Here is a 15,521-nt window from a genome sequence, read left to right on the forward strand (position 1 = left end):
TATGCAAAATATATTGTAACTGCTGTCTATACTAAAAACAATCCTTGCTGCAAGACCTTGAGTTGTTGTCGCACTCGATTCATAAAAAAGCTCCAGCAGTTCTCGTTGTTGTCCAGCAGACCCAGTTCCCGCACCTCACTCCTCACAGCTTTTCTAACACCATCCACCTCCTCTTCACTCAACAGAACAGGGATCTCACCTAGGGTCAGACCACCAATAAACATATTACTTTCACTTAAACAGGGGTCACATGCATTTATGCATTTATAAAAGTTTTATATTGATCAAGTAACATTTAGAAACTAGCTAATGTAATTGTCTAGATACAGTCGTATTTATGCAAAAAATATCACAAATCTATGGAATTGCTTCCTTATTGTGACATACAGTCGAGTGTAATGGATTATTGAGAAAGAGAACATGTAGAGCCAGGACTTGGTTGTTGATTGGATCTTCAGATCCAAAAATGAATGAAGGCAGTTGAATACGGACTAAATGCACATAACAAAATTAATAAAAATTAAAATTAAAACATAAAAATAATGATTCAAAATTTGAATAAAACTATTATAAAGAACACTAAGAAATGAATGTAAAATGTGGTTCAAGTCATTCATTAATAACATAGTGAATATTTTTTTCAGAAGTAATTAAATATGTAAATTACTTATAGCTATATTTACATTAATTTAGTGGCTCCAAATGCAGTTATAATCTCCTTGTTTGAGTGGCCTAACATAACTCTGGCTCCACCGATGTTTGGGGCAAGACTATCTGTTTGGCCGAACTTATATGCAAGTTCTATTTTTGTATTATGAAAGTTACTACTTATAAATGCTATTCAAACTAATCCTTTATGGCTTGTAGAAATAAACTCTCTCTGGTGCATTTAAGCATTAGCAATTACACACGCATCAGTTAAATTATCTTACATTTGTTAACTCTGATGCTTTATTCTGGTTCAAGCACTAAGTGTGTCTCCGACCTCTGCGCTTGACATCAGTGACAGATGAGAGCCACCATCTGTGCTCTGAGGGTCTTGATCCAATGACACGCAGGCCTGTTCCAGTCACCCTTAATCTACTTCACTGGCCCCGCTCCATTTACATATGCTTCCCATTCATCAGACCAACACACAATGAGCCCCCCTGTGGCATGTATGAATGTGTGCGTGTGCAGGAGGGTCTGACCTGACGAGATCAGGGTGCTGATGATGACGAGGAAATGGTCCTCTGGGATCTGTGCATCCGTGAGGAGCAGAATTCTGGGTATGCATTTCACGGCCATCTTCAAGTATACAGTCCGGCCAAATCTGCCTAAAATATATGAGCGATAGTTGAGCACACTTACAATATGGAAGAGCACAACCAAGCTACAAAATCAGTCTAAGCTGTGGCTTAGCAGTTAAAAAAATTCAGATACACTAAGTTATGGTGCTCATATGGAATATTTGAATTCGAATCCGGTCCACAACTGTATTCTGATCCCATTTTACCCTCTTCTTCCTATCATTTCCTGTCACCTTTCGAAATTGTTCTCTTAAATAATGACAAAAAATCTTCAAAATCAATGTCGAATTCAGTACAAAAGTAAATAAATTGATAGGAATGTTAAAATCCAAAATAATGCAAATTCTGACACTTTAAATGCTCAAGCTCTAAAGTTGCTGGATTCTGATTGGCTATGAATGTTTTTATCATTCTTCAGCTGGGAAAAAAAAAAGCTCTGAAAGTGATCCCAATGATACTGTTACTCTGTGTCATTATCGTTATGTGGTATGGACTTCCCTACTCTCATCTAATTAAAGCATTTTTTTTTAAAACATTCCCTCTTGATCGGGAGAAGTTGAATAATCATAATGACACCACACAAAAGAGGATTTTTTAGACAATTGAATCAAATCAGGCCATGCCCCCTTGATTTTTCGGGGCTGCAAATTGGACTTAAAATCGTCCTTAAAATCTTCAAGTGTGTGACCAGCCAAATGTGACCTTAAACAAAAGGAAAGAGAAAGTTGTTCAACAATTTTCGACCCAATATGCAATTCTGCATATTTACATGAACAGACACAAGACGAGACCAAGATGAAGTGTCTTTTCATGATTATGTGTAGAGGGCATCAAACAGTGAGTGTAGAGTGTATAGAGATCAATGCAGCTCAGCCAACTGGCCTCAGATTTACCACACACTGATAAATGAAATGATAGCAACGGCCTCATCAATAGGGCATTGAAATATTTGCCTTGGTTCTTTAATAGGATCTGGCAATTACTCCCCATTGCATCCGGGCAGGACTAAATGAGATCGATGGAGCCGGACGGGGTATTGATCAGGGAAAGTGTTGTCTAAAAGAAACCTTGATCTCTGGTAATGAATCGATGCCATTTAAGATTTATCCTCACCTAACAGCAGTGATGGGTACTATGATTTGGGCAGCTGATGTGGGTTACGATGGTTTGGCAAAATATCATAGTCACATTTGTTGTGGTTTCTGATGTCTGTGGTTTTCTAATTTTCATCTTGCACGCCATTGATTGTATTGTGTGGCCAGAGTCTATTGGTGTGAACTCTGAGGACATTGTTACCTTCAGGTCCTGTACATTGTATCCCTTGCTGAGGGTGGGCTGGAATACATCCACGTTGGAGAGGTGGGCGGCAAGGCGGGTCAGGCTTTTGTTTGCCACTGCCCCTCACACCTACAAGCAGGGCATGGCCTCTAGGACGTGCCAGGATGCGACTGATCCGACACCTGCAGAAACCAATCAACAAAATCATGTGTGTGTAATTACAGTTAAATCTGTATTCACTAAAGCACATACTGCAGACGTAGCACTCACACATGCTGCATGGCTTCCTGGAACAGCACCAGGTTCATGGCAGAGTGGAGCTCATTGAGGATACAGCTGAGCTGCTCCCATCCAGCTACGGGCATATAGAAAGGTTCTGCAGAGCCCACACTGCTGTGCAGATATATTATCATTGATTGATTGATTGGTTTATTACTTGTAGATATACATTTATATTATAATTTGTAGTAATTACAATTTCTTATTTATTGCATTTATTATATTTATATAATTGTCTGGTATATTTCTAATTCATCTTATTTTTAACAAAAGAGTGGGATTTTGTTTTGTTGTTAGTCTGTAAATATAATATTATTATACTTTACAATTATACATTTAATTATTTTAATATTTTATTTACCATTTAAAATATTTATTATTATTATTATTATTATTTTTATAAAAAATATTTTGTTGTATTTCTTATTCCATTATGCAAAAAAAAAAAAAAAAAAAAAAAAAAAAAAGAAATCATAAAAAGAAAACAAAGAAATGAAAAATGAAAATAAAATTAATATGGTATCTTCCTTTTTTTGTGAATTGAGGGCTTTAACTGCAGTAAACATGCCTTGTTTTGCTGGTTTACCTTGGAAGCCTGTCATGCAATGTCCACCTGCAGCCTATGGAACAGCTGAAGGTCAGATGGTTCAGAAAAGCGATCTGAATATACTCTTCTGGATTCATGTATCCAAAGTCGAACCAAATCTGTACCCTGTCTAACATACTCTGGCCTGGAGAACAGGAGACCCTAGATGCAAATACAAACACAGGTACAAAGTGCTGGCTAACTCAACATTTAACTCAAGTTTAAATTACTGAGCAAAGAGGGAATGCTTACACAATCTATATCTATATCTATATATTTACACACAATAAACAAATAAAAAAGAGGGAACGCCCCACCCCTACGGTGATACCAGTTTTATCGGTGTTGTCGATTAACCAGTGGGAAAATTTCCTCACCGTCACAACCCTAGCTGAAAGGTCCTACAACTATCCACAGCTGCCATGTTCATGTCTTGTCAAGTCTCTTGTTTCTCTGAGGTGCGTAACTCCTATCAGCATTCTTCTCGAGAGGTTTCTCTATTGCCTCTGATAATAATAACACTATAAAGCATTGTTTACCATAAGCCATATTTCTAAGTCCTATAACTAATGCAAGTGAAATTTACATGCACAGTGTTACAAACTTCTGGGATACATTTGAAATATCCCTACTATGAGAGCATTTCTTTTATATTTTTATGTTATTTACTTTAAATTCTTTTGTGTAAAATTTGAATTATTTGATATGTATGAACACATCCAGCAGTGTCATACTGTTCAGACCTACTAAAACTTTTTCTTAGTTTTAGATTTAATAAAACAAACATATACTCAGCATTTATTCAAGTACACCCTGAGGTATATTTGGGTGGAATCACTGGATTAACTGGCATATAGACCACAAGGAGGTGCTGTTTTACACATTTGAAGACCTTTTAGAAAAATGTGATGAAATGCACAGTCACACTCACTTTGCAGCATGGACGCAGTGGTATGAAAGTGAAGGGTGTACTTTTGTGGTTATAAAGTTCCCCGGAAGTGTTTCCAGAAGGTTCCTGACCAGAGCAGATTTCCCAGTGCCTGCTCCACCGACCAGCAGAAAAGGGTGAGATGTCTCCAGTAACATGCTCATAAAATACTGTGGTCTGACCGTCTCAACTGTTGGGACTAATGCAGACAAAAAAAATAAATAAATAAATAAATACATAAAATAAATAAAGAAAGAAAGAAAATAAAGAAATAAAAAATGTGCATATGATCACTCAAGTGAAGTCATATTCAGCATATCAAAATCAATAAATAACACCATAAATCAGTGTTGAAATAATACAATTATATAATAGTTAAGGAAGAATAAAATAGTAGTTAAGGGACCCTCTTATATATATCATATCTCATTTTATATAGTATATTCACTACCATGCAAAAGTTTGGGGCCAACAGGGTTTTTTTTTTTTTTTTTTTTTTTTTTTTTTTCAGCAAGAATGCATTAAATTGAACACAAGTCACAGTAAAAACTTTTATATGGTTTCAAAAGATTTAATATTTCAAATAAATGCTGTTCTTTTGAACTTTCCTTTCATCAAAAAAAAAAAAAAATCCTGGAAAAAAAAATGTGTCATGGTTTTCCCTAAAAGCAGCACAATGTTTTCAATGCTGATATTTTTTTCTTGAGCACCAATTCAGTATATTAGAAGGATTTCTGAAAGATCATGTGACACTAAAGATTGAAGCAATGGCTGATGAAAATTCAGCTTTATCATCACAGGAATAAATTACATTTTAAAATATAATAAAATAAAATAAATAAATAAATAAATGTTTATGTAAATACTTGTATTTCAGGAAAAGCTGTGAGATCCTTTGCAAGAGCACTTTGAGTGAACTTTTATGAACTTTTAGAACATTCTTCAATGACACATTACAAAACAGTAGGACCAGTTCATCACTATGACTACCCAATTATCAACATTACGTCTTTATCTTCCAAGTATAAAAACAGAGACAATGGCCTCACACATACACACGCATAATTAAGATTACTCTGAACGGTAATCAGATCCAAAACTCCTCTGACTGCAGTTTCAGCTCATGATGGAGGGTGGTTGTTTTCTCTGTATCTGTTCACTGACCCACTCTAATGCACTAACTGCACTAAATTAGCATGCCATTATTCTGAAATTAAAGTGGTTCTCTGTGAGAGTGAATTTTCTCAGCAGATCACAAAGGAATATATTGTGCTGTAAAGAATATGTACGCGGCATGAAATTCTGCATGTAACAGGAAGTATTAATGTATTCTGAGAGTTCTGACATCAAACTTAAACTGCAGCTTCCTGCAATACACGATCCTGTCCTCACCTGTGCAGGTGTACCAGGGTCCATTTCAAACAAGGGCATCCGGTCCATTCATGCAGGAAGCGTCTGGAATGAGGATCTAAATAGTAATCAAACACAGAACCATGGATAGGAAACTTCACACTCTTCATCTCTTTGATCCACCACTGGCTGAAGTCGGCCCGGCAATTTTTTTTTTAAGCTCAGCTTTGCTCAGATTTAGAGAAAATTAGTGTGGAAAGTATTAGCAAATAAATCAAAACTCACTTAAAATACATTCTAAACCATTTTTCTCAGTTCCAGTCTTGGTGTAGTTATTGTGTTTTGCATTAGTATATTTATTAATATTTACATTAACTGATATCCCCCTCCCCAAAACAAAACAAAACAAAACAAAACAAACAAAACAAAACAAAACAAAACAAAACAAAACAAAACAAAACAAAACAAAACAAAACAAAACAAACACCTGATTATTGTTTGTGTAGTTATTGTGTTTTGCATTAGTATATTTATTAATATTTACATTAACTGATATCCCCCTCTAGAATGTGGAAAATTCTCAGGAGTTAACAGACAATCCAACAAACAACATAAAGTCTGAAGAAAAAGAGAGAGACGTCAATAAAAAGTTGAAAACCACGGAATCCTATAGGCCTATATAAATGAGAGTATCTGTGTGAATGGTACACCTGAACCATGCTGTTCTGACTAATAGGGATGATCGTCTTAAAGGAGATTCTCATTTTTTTCTATACAGCGAGGGACGCATTTGTCAAACAGTATGGTCAGGTGTGCTCTCTCAGTTTGTTTCTCCCGCTGATCAATCCAACTCGTAACATACCTAGACATGGAAGAAAAAGGGGCTGTTAATTATACACCTTCTTATTAAGTGATCCTCAAATCTGGCTCGCAAGATCCACTTTCCTACAGAGTTTAGCTTTAACCCTAATCAAACACACCCGAGTTTGCTAATCAGCGTCTTCAGGATCATTAGAAAATCACAGATAGGTTTGTTTGAGTAGGGTTGGAGCTAAACTCTGCAGGAAAGTGGATCTCACGAGCCAGATTTGAGGATCACTTAATAAGAAGGTGTATAATTTGCATAGAATGTGAATTCAGGGAATTTCTCACAGGTTCCAGCTAAGCTCCACAGTGGCAGGCATGGCATGTTTCAAGTGGCTGATCTTAAACAGTAGTCTCATCGAGGGGGTGAGTGGGATACAGTCATTATTAGCAAGTAATAACCTGCACAGACATGCACAACATAACTACCTGTACGTCATTGCCAATATTCAGAATTTCATCATATTGTATGTGGCACTGTTCAGTGGAGTGTTTAAATGTGTCAAAATGTAATTTTAGTGCTCAAGATTAAACAGCTGAATGCAAATGTCCTCATAAAAACACGCACAAACTGTGCAGGGTACCTTGTTGTCATCCAAGACAATGTTGAGAGACTCAATCCACATGGGGTCAATGTCTCCATCCAGAACAATCCACTTTGGCCCCGAGTGAGAGTTACTGGCTCAATCCCGCATGAAATGTGACAATAAACCTGCCACATGAAGAGATTTACAATCTCAAAGTCTAAACTGTAAGTTATGTACTGTGAATTGGACAGGATCATCTCTACAAAACACTGGATGCTGATGTACCATCTTTACATTCGCAAGTGGCTGGAAGAAAGAATCCAATCCAGTTCAATCCAGTTCATCATTGCTCATTGCTTTTGGATTCAGATCATTCCAGAAAGGCTTGTTTACCATGTTGAAGTAGGTTTTATGAAGAGTTTTTAGGATCTGTTTAGGGACACATGTTAAGACATGTTATGATTATTACATAATGACCTTGATTATTATTTGTGATTTGTTTTGTTTTTTTTACTTTAAATTTACTAACTTTCTATTTTAATTTTTGTGTAAATACTTTTTTTGGTTGTTATAGATCAGATCATGTGCAATGTCTACAAAGCCATGAAAATGAAAAAAACAAAACAAAAAAAAACATAATAAAATAATTTTCCACAAAACTGAAAATTAAATTATCACAGTTGTTTGCAAGACAGTTATCAGGCAAATTGTCATAATCGCATAGAGAGATATTTTAAATTATAATTATAATACAAAATACAAGTAATTAGTGGATTTATTCAAAACATCAGGGAAGGTGGACTCTGGGGAACGGGTCTGTCTTCGTGTGGAGTGTGTTCTGACTTGGCTTCTCCCAGTCCCTGGATCACCAACCACAAACACTGAGAGATGAACAGATAGAAGCTCCTCCAGCTGAGCAACCTTCAAAAGTTTTCATTAAAAAGTACAATAATAATAAAATAAGAAGTTAACAAGGGATTTAAAACAGTATGATAACTTAACAATGTCCTCAGGTTAAAATTTTAACTCTAGACTCGTCTGATGGACTATCTGCTCAAACTCTGCATCAGTCTGCCTTTCCACCTCCAAACCAGGGAACAAATCTCTAATCAGGCCCAGGAACACAGAAACGTCTTCCGAAACGATCTTTGGCATGTTGAATTGTCTCCAAGCCTGTATCAACACCTACATGATGTAAAAGGAAGTGTCAAAACACAAGACTGCTTTATCTATAGAGCTGTACATCTGCAACATAAACAAATTTCCATTACTTGATCTTCTGGCCTAGAACGATCTGCTCTTTTTTTTTTAGAGCTCCAGCAACCACCAGGACAGGTTTTACAGCACACAGACCTCAGTCATAGTGGTCCTACAGCAGCGAATACATGTAGTTCAAGAGCGGGCACAAACAGGAAAAGTGGCACCTTTACTCTTAGCTCAGCGTACCTGTTTAGAGAGCAGCCCCTTACAGAGCCTGTAGAGGGAGATTAACTTGTTAACCCAGAATCTGATTGCTCTGAAATCCCTCATACATTAACATGATCTCACAGATCAGCTCCATGTCAGGAACCACCATTGCACACGCCTGCGATACCCATTCATGAACTCCTCTATACACGGCTGATACAGAGTTTAAAGAGAGGACATCATCTGTTCTACACAACACGTGACATCAAATAAAACCGGATACCATGTGTGCTAGGTCACGATTTCTTGCCCAGCTGGTGCAAGAACAGCTTAAATCTAGTCTTTTACTAAGCTTGTCATCTTATATTCATTCATTTTAGTCCATTTCACTCTGACTAAAATTGCATGCAAATATAATAGGTCAAACTAACACTAGTATTAGTTTAGTTATAACATTAACTGATAAATCATTTATTAATTATATTTGTTTAGACTGTTTAGTATGCTGCAGATTGTATGTGTAAATATAAAATAGTTTAAATAGTTATAGTTTTAAATTGTAATCATATTTTACAATATAACTGTTCCCACTATACTTTTGATCAAATCAAATAACTTAAAAAAGAGACTTAAAAAAAATTAATCTCCCAAACTTTTGATCACACATTTATATATACATTAAAAAATAACATAAATGCAATATTTGTTTATTCACTTAAGTATTTTGTATTTTTTTTCTGTATATACATGACGTGTGTTTATATCTTTATTGGCATGATGTAGATTTTCCATTTCATCTTTATCGATGACTAAATAAAAAAAAAATTGGCAAACATTTCCATCAGATTTTTTTTCACTGCATAAACATATTTTAGCTAATGTCTTGCTAAATTATAATAAATAAAAAAATCTTAATTTGGATGAAGATTCTCCAGCAGCTCAGTTCGTCCAGCATATCCAGGGTTCATTGTGATGAAGATCCCAACAGAGGGTTTCAAGCTAATCTCTTCCTCTAAGAACAGAAACCGGCAGGAGACAAAGGTTAAAACATGCCTAAATAATGCATATGAACCATTCAGAATTAATATATATATATATATATATATATATATATATATATATATATATATATATATATATATATATATATATATATATATATATATATATATATAATTTTTTTTTTTTTTTTTTTTTTTTAAGTACCTCTTCCTCTTGTTGTGAAGGGCATCATGTCTGGTCTTCACCTGTACTGCCACCACTGACAGCACTTCCACAGCTATTCGGTTAAATTCATCAAAGCAGCCCCAAGCTCCAGTTTGTGCCAGACCTTTAAAGATGTTCCCTATAGACTGAATGAAGAAACAAGTGAGGCAAAGACTTCACTGTGTCCTCTGTTTAAAACTAAAGAAACAGCAGTTAAGGAGAATAACTTCCAAAACATCAGTCAACTGTGATAAAGTTTCAAACAGATCAGTCATTGATTTCTTTCAATTAAGAAGCAGAATCCTATTTGGCAAAGTAATTATATGCATTAGGAGCTCATCTGAACTGAGAATAAACTCATAATTGTCCTGAGGTTGCCGAGTCTCATTTCTGCTGGCATGTCTACCTTATAGTCCATCTGCTCAGAGCAGTTGAAGATGTACACCATGACCCCCAGAGTTCTGCCCAGGTCTTTAGTGGTTTCAGTCTTTCCTGTGCCAGTTGGTCCAGCTGGAGCACCGCTCATAGTCAAGTGCAGTCAGTGTCAGTGTTATATAGCATCTGTAATTAAAATAATGCAATCTCAAACAATTTTTAGAAACAGTTATAGTAAGAGTATCAAACTGTGATGCATGTTGTTGATACGTTTCAAGGATCTCTCAAAGTTAGTTAAGTTAACGTTCATTCCAATTTATTTTATCTTTAATAACAATCTCAAAAATGTTACAGTATTTATACATTGTTCATGGAATGTTTTTTTGACATTTATTTAATGTAATTTTTTTAATTACTACATTGTCTGATCATTGAAAATAACTGAACAGAACAAAGTCACAAGACACATGTATAAAGAACAAACAATGAATGCAAGTCATATGTGAAATATACAAGAAAGCAGATCTGATATATTGTGGCCCTGTGAAAAACTCCCATAAAACATACTTTTCACAAAATATTTTTCTAAAGTCATTATTTCTGTGACATCATTTTCATCTCAAATTACAGTATTGCGATTAACTGTATTCTTTAGTGGAAATGATGTGGGTGGGATTGACTTTTAAATTTTTTTGTAATAAAATTACAGTCTTTCGATGTGTTACAGATAATTTCATAGCTAGCATGGTATGTATGTGCACTTAACAATAGTTTCACTTATTTTTTTATTTTTATTTTTTTTCTTTGCCTAATTTCACATAAACAAAAATATTCAAATTTGTAATTTGTTTAAAAAAAACCAATTATGATTATTAACATATTTTTAAATGTAATAATATTTATATAATGACTTTTCATTCATCTGGGACAAAGGTAAAACAATATAATCTACATACAATTAATTTTAAAAAAGGACCAAAAAGGTTGAAGGCATGGTAAAAAGTTTTAAAGAAAAAAAAAATTTCATATGTGCATATTTAAATATGCATGAACTACTGATCTGTTTGTTAATACCTTATCAATGAAAAACATTATAAAGTGTTACATAAATATTACAAAGTGTTAAAAAAGAATGTATATCCCTTGTTCTGTTTTATTTATTAGTTTTATGCTTTCCTGTATTTCTTCAATACTGCACAATACATTTTCTTGATAAATCAATCATAAAAATAAAGTAATATATATATATACATATACACAGTGGTGTGAAAAAAATGTTGCCCCCCTTCCTGATTTCATATTTTAATGTTTTTAAAGCTTTAATGTTTCAGATCATCAAACAAATTTTAATATTAGTCAAAGATAACACAAATAAACACAACATGCAGTTTTTAAATGAAGGTTTTTATTATTAAGGGAAAACAAAATCCAAAACTACATGGCCCTGTGGGAAGACGTGTTTACCCCCTGTTAAAACTGTGGTTTATCACACCTGAGTTAAATTTCTCTAGCCACACCCAGACCTGATTACTGCCACACCTGTTCACAATCAAGAAATCTCTTAAATAGGACCTGCCTGACAAAGTGAAGTAGACCAAAAGATCCTTAAAATCTAGACATCATGCTGAGATCCAAAGAAATTCAGAAACAAATGAGAAAGAAAGTAATTGAGATCTATCAGTCTGGAAAAGGTTATAAAGCCATTTCTAAAGCTTTGGGACTTTAGCGAACCACAGTGAGAGCCATTATTCACAAATGGCAAAAAACATAGAACATTGGAGAACCTTCCCAGAAGTGGCCGGCCGACCAAAATTACCCCAAGAGCACAGCGACAACTCATCCAGGAGGTCACAAAAGACCCCACAACAACATCCAAAGAACTGCAGGCCTCACTTGCCTCAGTTAAGGTCAGTGTTCATGACTCCACCATAAGAAAGAGACTGGGCAAAAAAGGCCTGCATGGCAGAGTTCCAAGATGAAAACCGCTGCTGAGCAAAAAGAACATAAAGGCTCGTCTCAGTTTTGCCAGAAAACATCTTGATGATCCTCAAGACTTTTGGGAATATTCTCTGTGGACTGACGAGACAAAAGTTGAACTTTTGTTCAACAGAGAGAGAAGTGTGCGCGCGCTGGGAAAGAGGGACCTCGCGCTCGTGCGGCAGTCAGCTTTAGATGCATAAAATTTTATTTTGCTACAAGCTGGATACACAAGAAGCACGTTCAACTCGGACGTGCAGACGATTGTCGTGCATAAACACCGTAAACAGCAACCGTTCGCGTGTCCGCGCTTAATGCGCATCTCCTATATGAAAAGCATTAGGGGGCCCTTGACTTTTGGGGGCCCAAGGCAGTCGCCTACCTTTGCCTAATGGGTAAGTCCGCCCCTGATGACCAGACAAGGTGTGTTGCCCAGATATTCATAGGAATAACGGAACTGGGCATCGCAGATTTTTATGAAGCAGTGGTTCTGCTCCTCATCCCAGCTATTGTGGAGCTGAGAAACCTGAACACTGCTAACCTGGAAAAAAAAAAAAAAAAAAAAAACGCCTCAAAGATTCAATAAAAAGACATTCCAGCACTTCAAGAGGGAAAAAAAGTCTAAATGCTCCCAACTCAATTAATTAATCAATTACTGCTTGTCAATTCAAAGCCCATTAAAATAATGACTGCAGAAGAGTGTCAAACACCACTAAACGATTTAAAACAAGGAAACAGAGCATCCTTTAGTCAACATGATCATTATTTATGAACCGCAGTAAACATGACCCAACCTTCTGAGCGATGAGTTTGGAGACCACATTTCTGGCGTGAACATCTATGGTGCACAGGGTCATGATCTTCTGCCTGTCACCCGGGTTCAGTTCCCCCAATAACATGTTTATCAAGGAGTTTAGCTGGGCAATCTAGAGAAACAAGGCAGATATTTTAGAGTTTCAGAGGGCACAATGATGGCTTGTGAGAGCATACAGTGAGCTTTGTGCCCCCTGCTTACAGTAATTATATCAATTTACATGCCAGAGAGAAGTGGATGGTAATAACTGCACTGACAGGGGCTCAGGGTCATGTGTTCATCAGAGAAATCCCCCCACGTTTATGGAGCAAGGTCATATATTCCAGTTGGGAGGCCAAATAAGCACAGAGCTCATTTATCAATGTTGGGGGGAACTGCAAGTGCATAAGACTGTTTGACTATGAATAAGAGTGGCCAGCTGGTGTGTGTGTGACAATGAATGAGAGTGCTGGGCCAAAATGTGTGTGTGAGTTGGGGGGAGGCAGTTAAGAGGCGATACCGTGGATCCCTGTCACAGACAGGCAAATGAGATGTAATCTTCCTGCCTGTATTTGGTGTAAAAGCAGCTTAGGTTGTACTGCATTTATCACCCCATGCTGTCTGACAGCGACTCCAATCAGGGGCTTGAAGGGAAAGAGGCAGATTATTCAAACGCCGACCAAGGACATGTTAACCTTCCCTGCACTTAATGACAGTTCCTGACGTGCTTGTGGCAGTCTACACAGATCAGCACTATTCACTTTATCATACTTACAATGAAGAAGCAGGAGTGTGTTTTCGACGGCTTCATCATTGCCTCGTTCATGCTTCAGATGTGCTCTATCTGAGCCTGAAAACAGTAAGTCTAGCACTACCTAGAAGAGTAAAGGGTTTATATAGAGTAGGAGGAAGGACTAGTAACTTGGATCTGTAATACTGTAAATCTCCTGTTCAAGCTTAAAGTGTCTTAAGAGGCATTTGTTTCTGAATTAAGCCACACTTGTTGCGTGGTATATTTTTAATTCACAAAAAAAAGGGGCTCATAAGGATTATTTGTTTGTGAATAACTGTATATTACACAGGTTTTATGGTAATTATGGTTTCGCTGTAGAAAGATTCGTGGATGCTCTGACGTAGATCAAATGCGTATCTTGTATTTAAAGTGGCCGCAAAGCAAACAAGCTTGTTGATCTTATGTAGACTGACCACAAGGTGGGTAACGTTATAAGTTAACCTCATTAAATATTGTTGTGGACGAAGTATAAGATCCTTTACCTAATAATGTATAAAACACTAATGTTTATAATAATGTATAATACCACACTGTAAAAATAGTCTGATACAAGTAGAAGTCCTGCATTGAAAATGTTATTTAAATAAGTATAATTAGGTATAAACATTACTTAATGTAAATATAATCAGGAAGATTGATTTAAAGGTTTAAAATTGAACTGGGACTATAATACTATTATTTATGATATCATTAGATTATTATTCCTATAACGTCAATGCACATCAGCAACTCGCAAGGAACACCAACAATCTCAGACACACTGGTCCATGCATCACTTTTATTTATTTATCTCCCTGTACGCAAACAGAGACACGTTGTAGATTAATGGGAAACCCGCCACAGCAATAATCAACCTCTTCTCCATTTTGCTTGGGAACTAATGTGGTCGGAACCAACATTTACAGATCTGCGTTCTCTGGAATCCTCTCAAGCGGTGGACTTCTACGTTCTGATTCGTTGCTGCCGAACAGCGTCATAGCTGATTACCATAAAGTTAACCTGAGCTGCATCTGAAAACTTAGGCAGCCGACTTGCTGCCTTGCTGCCGTATCAGGCAATGACTTTGCAGGCAGTGTTTTTGCATGAAGGCACCTCATGAAACTGATTTTGGACAGGCTTCTGAGGCAAAGTAATGGTTTAATGATCTACAGCAAAATATAGAGAGTTTTGGTGATAACTAAGGGGATATTTCATTACTGCAGTATTACTTTCTTGCTAGAAATGACATCAAAAGTGGAAAATATTGATCAAAAACGTACATTTACACAAACTGACCACCGACTGCAACTTTAAGACGCCATCTTTATTTTTTGGGTTAACTGTCACAGAAAATCTGTAAAAAAAATAAAAAAATAAAAACCCAAAGGCAAAATAACCGATAAAAATGAGCTGTTATAGGAGCAATAGCCATGTGGGCAGCGCTGTGTCATATGCCATAGCTGTGCATGAGGGGTTTGTCACAGCTCCAGACTTATTTGTTCATTAATGACGTCATCAGCAGCGACTAGTCGGCTTCGACTTGACTTTCATCACATAAAAGTCGACTTGAAAAATAAGAAGTCGTTCAACCACTATTGTACAGTACATGTGACCGACTGAACTGTTTCTTGTTGTAGTCTCTGACCACTGACTCAAAACTCTCGGCCAGCCGCTCAAATGTCAGATTCATGTCAGCAGACCACCAGATCTGAGAGGCAGTGAGAACCTGAGCCGGCAGCTTCAAGACCTAGTGTTCACGTGAAGATTACTTGTACACGACCACAGCCTCAGCTATGTGTCGCCTCATTCCCTCCCTCATCACATCCTCCAGACACTTCAACCAAAGTTCAGCCTGACAGGAAACAACTCACTCTGTAAGAAATAATTGTA

The 15,521-nt window shown here is 36.5% G+C and overlaps 1 pseudogene; it reads right to left on the reverse strand.

Moving 5' to 3' along the window:
* The window catches only part of LOC109072200, a 72,717-nt pseudogene that overhangs the window by 15,256 nt on the left and 41,940 nt on the right, over positions 1–15,521 (reverse strand).

The sequence above is a fragment of the Cyprinus carpio genome, chromosome A16, assembly GCF_018340385.1.
Source record: "Cyprinus carpio isolate SPL01 chromosome A16, ASM1834038v1, whole genome shotgun sequence".
NCBI classification, from domain to species: domain Eukaryota; kingdom Metazoa; phylum Chordata; class Actinopteri; order Cypriniformes; family Cyprinidae; genus Cyprinus; species Cyprinus carpio.